A 6,592-nucleotide genomic window follows, 5' to 3' on the forward strand; every position below is an offset into this window, starting at 1 on the left:
CCGACCTGAAGTTTCAACCCGACCTGAAGTTTCAACCCGACCTGAAGTTAGCGTGCCTTTTGTCACAAGTAAATGTCATTATGTCTACAGGCGAATATGAAGTAATGGAATCTTGCAACAATATTGCCGTACTAAGTTTACTACCCAGGAACTTGTCATGTTGACTGTGTGTTCTTTATCTGTACTGTATAGACACCCTTGTGTTACTTCACCCCAAGCTGAGGGTGCAAAGTGGTGTCTTTGGCATATCTGTCTGTCTGTCTGTCTCTCTATCTCTGTAAGTGTTTGTGTTTGTGTGTGTGTGTGTATGTGTGTGTGTGTGTGTGTGTGTGTGTGTGTGTGTGTGAATCTTCCCAAGAAATGGTAAATCCATATTGAACTAACATTCTCTGCTGAACACCCTCACGAAACCAAACCCAACAACAGCAATCGTGCGCTAATTAGGCGCAAATAAGATGAATGTATAAAATCAACGCTTGGATGTAACGTTGCCAGTGTATCCCGTCCTGTCTTACTACAGAAAGTGAAGCACACAATACAGACGTATCGTGACGCCGTGTGCTTCTCTGTCCTATAACATCGCTCCGACATGTCAACACCCTGCAGCAAGATGCCGCTTGGTGCTACCTGGCTAATTAAGGAGACGGAAAATACTCGTTTATTCGATATGCTTTTCCCCCAGTATAAGAGATATCCAGTCACGCATACACCTGTTTCAATGACAGCCTGGTAAATAAAGCTCCTTGCGGCCCACGCATTTCAGGGCGCTTCGCCATGTATAGCTTACAGGTGCCACATAAATAGCACCAGCAATCAGGTACAAAATGTGGGTAGTATAACATTTGCGGGGGCAGCTAAGGGTTGAAATAACCGCAGAAACTACAGTCACCTGGTGCTTTTGCATGTGGCATACAATTTTCTCCACGCTTATATAATAGCTTTATGCTCCAACTGAGCTAAATTTATATCCAGTACAGCGTGTGTTATATCGATGCCCTTTTTCGGCTAGCACGGGGGAGCGATCTCTTGATTGTTCCACAGGTGCTGTTTCTATTTCTGCAGTTAAAGGTCAGCTTACGTTCTGAGACTAACAATACCTTTTTTGGGTCTTCCATCGATTGCATTATGACAGGAACATCTTGCACGACTCTCGTGCCTTACCCCCAGTTTCAAGTGCTCAGCTATAGGCGCAACAGATGTCATAACAGGAGGGCGCAGCATACGATGCCGGATACTCTTCCCTGTGTTTCTGGCCATGCTAATTTTGGAGCAAGTCTCCTACGCATTGCACAGAAGTGGAAGTTTTTAATTTCGTACTGTTTGTGAGTTGTTATGCAAGAATGGACAAGAAGTTCAGACAGTAAAACAAAACAAAAATGTCTGTCCAACAGGACAGGTCAGTGCGGTGACATTTACGCCTGGTAGGGTATACAAGACACCAGGATTGGTGGGTGGAGAATTAGGACAGTTCTGCATTGATTTTTCATTGATATGTGTTGATTCAAAAGCAGCACAAGGACTGGTTAATGAAACACATGCTTCTAAGTTATACAACGTCAAGTGGGCTTTTCTACAAGATGTACATCGGGTGGCTTCTTTTTGACGGTCTCATCTGTTGGAAACACGGCTAAATATGGGTGGCTGACATCTATGCCTGTAACAGGAGCGGTAGCTTGTCTTCTCTGGTACTTGAGGAGGTTTCAATTCTTATGTAAGGAAGGTGAGACGAAAATAGGTACAAAGGCATCGATGTCCGCATTGGAGGTGCCCGTGACTTTGCGAGGGCGGCGGGGACCATGCCCACACGAATTCGAAGGCGCCATATTCTGAATTGACAAACATAAAATAAGCCGAAGAGCGACGAAAGCACCCAGGTTTGAGGGTCCTTCGTGCTCAAATAAGGAAATCGTGGGCTATGAATACACAAGGAAGATTCTATTTGGAGATTTTTTATATGTTTCTCATCTTGGCGTACCCAGGGATAGCCACCACCCCCTCACCTGTGCCAACCCCCTCCTTTTGATCTGTGTGCCAACCCCAGAAAACATGTCCATATACGCCTGATTCTCTTCCTAGCAGACCCGTGCTGACGTCGCTTGTGGCCATGTTTTCACAGGCTAACGGGCCGATTTCATTAGCGTTGCCACGGCCCGGCTGCACACGTTTGATGACCATTGCGTCAGTACAAACAGTGCGGCCTAAAGCAGTTATACAATGTACAAGATGACGTAGGCTACTAAGTGCAAGACCTAATAGAGGTTTGTGAATACAGAACATTTTGCTAAATATATCATCTATGGATTAGCGTATTATCTTTCCTTTTTTCTAAGTCTTTATGATCATTGGGGAGTGAAATGAAATTCAATCAAAGTGGAGTATATTATGTTTGTCGCCGCCGCTCCTGTGATTGGTCGATTGCTCAGGAGTTGCACAGGCTGCCATTGGCGGATCAGATCCTCGTGTATGCGTATGTTAGTGTGTTTGTGTATGCGTGTTTGCATGTGTATGTGTGTACGTGTGTGTGTTTGTTTCTCTATGTGTGTACGTGTGTGTATCTGTGTGCGCGTGCGCGCGAGTATGTGTGTAAGCGCGTGTGTTTTGATATATCAAACGAGTGTATCATCACGGTGCACTTTGTTACTATGTTCGAGGTGACCACTTCACCGCAAACTCAGAACCACCGCGAAAAATATTGCCTTCTCTTCGCCTACCTCCTTGTATATGAAGCGCGACATGTGGTGCATACTATATATACACTGTGCAGTATCATAGTGTGTTGCTAGCACCTGTTAACGGTAAGACACACGGATACTATCAAAGGACAAATTGAACACACCGATCTTTGAACATTGAATACATCAACAAGTGCTACGTTTCCAGAAGGTAGATACGGTTAGATCGGTGACATTTGATCACACTCGCACTGCTGAATGCGACTGTAGTGTCCATGGATCTGTAGCCCTTGTCAAGTCGTAACTGGGTGATTTCCAACTGACTGCCCCTAAAGGTGCCAGGGTTGTGCAGTATGTGACTGTAGCGCTATCGCGAGCTCAAAACCACCGCACTGAACACTCCATTTTCTCCCTATCCGCGAAAACTGAACTGCATTTACAGTACCGCAACTTGCTCTCTGACATATGTACTATGAAACTGTTTTCACCGTCTTAGAAGATACTGTAAATGCAGAAACTTTCGCCGTGGTGTAATGTTCGCGGTTTTCGTGATGGCCACTTCACCGCGAACTTAAACCACCGCGAACATTTTCCATGGCAGTAATAGTCTACCGTGCATGGTGCTACCGCGAACTTAAAGCCACCACGAAAAGTTCTTTTTCATGAGGTCATGAACGTATGACGGATGCTCCTCTCAATATGACTACCACATAGTCACATTGCTACAAACAACAAAATCCTACTATGCATCATTACCTTCCAAAAGTGTTCTAAGTAAAAACAACACAGTTCCTTTGTCAATGTCAATAATTCACCACGCGTGGGGCAGAGCTTAGCGACACACGCACACAAGGAAGAAAACAAACTGCAGGGGAATCCCAGACAAAGTTAATTTCTTGGAATATTTTTTCCCGTGGCTTGTTTAGAACTTAGGGTTCACGGCTCCAGATTACGATACGATGTCCTACACTGAACAGTGTCCAATACAATAATCTATAGATAACTTTACATTATGTTTCACTGCAGTACGTTCAAAGTATTGAAAGAAGAAAGATTTTGACAACAAATAACTACATGTATTGCATGTAGATTGGCAGGAAAAACGGGCGACCACTGTACTTTGTACTGTAGAGAGGCTTCAGCATCCAATGCGATGCACCATTATTCTGTTATGCTACGTTTGTTGCTATAGTCTGACCTGCATTCCGCTAGGATGAGGCGGGAAAACGACCTGTCGCAGTCCGCTACGGTCAGGCGGGAACACGGCGGCAGGTCAGCCCACCGGGGAACCTCGGGTCGTCCCTCCATTGTCACACCCGTCGGTCGGTCGAAGCTTTATCTAGTCTCGTAATGCGCTGCTTTCAGAATACTGGGTCAGGGCAACGTCGGACGGTTCGCTGAGGCCCGTTGCCCACATAGCAGTGGTCTGGTCAGAGTCTCTGAGCTACTTTTAAACACGGATTACAAAAAGTTGGGAACAAGGTGACGTCAAAATGTCCGTCGTCTCTGAAGATGATTTAAATTATACGCTGTATAAACTGGACAGTCGCTTCAAAGTCATATCACAGAGCAATGTCAAAAGACCGTGTCCTCGCCGTGTCCCTTGTTACTATATATAATACTATTGATAGTGATTCTGACGCGATCGTCCCACGTGGGCGCCACCTCACCTTCCGACCTGCAGGCATAACGTCACCACAACACGTCACACCTCTGTCGGACAAATCATAATGTCAGAAAAGGCCGCTGAATTCAACTCAGTCAACGTTCAAAAGTATTGTTGGCCCTGCCTTGTATGTACGTAATGATATCAACGACTGGCGTAAATGCCAAGAATACATATATGCATATATTATGATATGCATATATTATGTACAGACAGACATTGTTCATTGAGACGGAAAATAACAACAACGCCCTATGATACCCCTCCTCGTTACATTGTGCAGCAACGCAATACAATACACTATAGTAACAGGATAACGATATGAATGGTTCCATTCTCAATGATAGTCTGTTATAGTTCAAGTTCAAGTCTAACTTGTCTGTTTTACTCTTTCCGGTTGTTAGCTGGTTGGACAAACGTCTTTTCATATAGCATGTAACACTTCGCAGACATGTTTTCGCAAACATGTTTCGTATATGGTTTGTGTGTGCATATTTGTGAGTGAGTGAGTGTGTGTGTGTGTGTGTGTGTGTGTGTGTGTGTGTGTACGCATGTGCGCTCGCGTGTGTACGTGTGTGTGTGTACGTGTGTGTGTGTGTGTGTGTGTGTGTGTGTGTGTGTGTGTGTGTGAGTATTGCATTAAGTCCCTTCTAGAAATTAATGCACCACCTAGCATCTGCTCAAATTTCTTTTTTTTACTTCCTGACGTTCCTGAAATGTTCCTGCGATGATCCATATCATGACTTCAATTTGCACTATCATCACGCAATACAGAATGGGTAGCACATAACGCCACGTCTGCACTGGCGCAATTTCCTTCCGAAAACACTTGGAAAACTTAACAACCATCTTCCACCCCGCGGCGAGAAACTACTGGTTGCGACTCCTGTTGCGCGGGCCTACTCCAGTTGGCGCTCTTCTCGTGGTAACAAACGCTCGACTTTCTGACGACAGTTCCGGCGGAACAACTCAAGAGACAATTTGACGACAGCAACGTTACATACGTTACAACAGCGGGATTACTTCCTTAATTTTCGCCAGGTGTTCGTATGGCGTTAGACTGTAATGCAGATTTTGTTTTTCTGACGTGCAGGTAAACACAGTACCACTCAGATTGCGTCTGAGTTTGTTGCCGCTACTATCATACAGCATGCTTAGAATAGAGTAGTTAACATTTCGTTTGGTAACGACAGAGAGTCTGAAAAAATACGGTGTAAATACGCTGCTCCCTGTGCATTCCATCGTCAACTCACAAAGTGGTCATTGCAGTAAATTGACCTAGATTCCACCATTCTAATGGCGGTATAGATAGTAGAATTCCGCAACAACAACAAAACACAAGATAATTGGCCAGGAGAGTCAGTCCACGCTAAGACATTCCCTCAATTCAAACCCTTTGGTGGCATAACTCCCCTGGAAAATTATTCTCCTAGTAGCCAGCGTATTGACCAGGCCCAGACGTCACCTAACACTGCTTTGTTTTGTCTTAACACTACACGGTATACATGCAATGAGTTATATATATCAATAATTCTCAGTAAGAACTCAGATAACCTGTGAGTCACTCATTGAACAATACGCGTTTCTTCCTCTACGAAGAAGAACATTGGCTTTTGTTTAATAAGAACCTTTCCGAGATAGTTTTCCCCATGAACCGTCAGTTCCGGGTAACCCGGAAGTTTCTTCAGAAAGGCCGCGCCAAAGTTGACGTCACGGCACGTCATCCCGTCTCTACGGTAACAGTGGCATCGGCCGCTTGGATTTGAATCAATGAAGACTGGGGCAGAGGTTGAACCCATGGAGTGAACTGTGATTGTTACACAGAGGTGTTCAGGTAAGGTACAGGGGCTTGGTGGCCGGGGACAAAAACCTGAATAAAGAAAAGGGGCGGGGCAAAGTTCTTACTACAGGTGAATACATGAATTTGTCCATCCCACTGGGAGCTGTTCCACTATCTCCAGCAGTGACGTCAGGAACACGCCACTTTTGCAGGAGGGGGTCATAAGTATCAGAAAGTCTATGTCGCCCCCCGTCTCTGTTGAATGTGGGCCTGTGGGCTCTAATGTACACTGCCTCCTTCACTCCTCGCGCGAAGAAATCCTGTTCTGAGTCTAGGATTTTGACTTTATCCAACGAAATGGAATGTCCCGGAGACTCTATGTACATATGTGTATATGTTGCGCCACCTCAGACGTTTTGACCGAGCTGGGACGCCGATGCTCGAGGAACCTAGTTTTGAGTGCACGTTCCGTCT

Source organism: Branchiostoma floridae, chromosome 1 (genome assembly GCF_000003815.2).
Source record: "Branchiostoma floridae strain S238N-H82 chromosome 1, Bfl_VNyyK, whole genome shotgun sequence".
NCBI lineage: Eukaryota > Metazoa > Chordata > Leptocardii > Amphioxiformes > Branchiostomatidae > Branchiostoma > Branchiostoma floridae.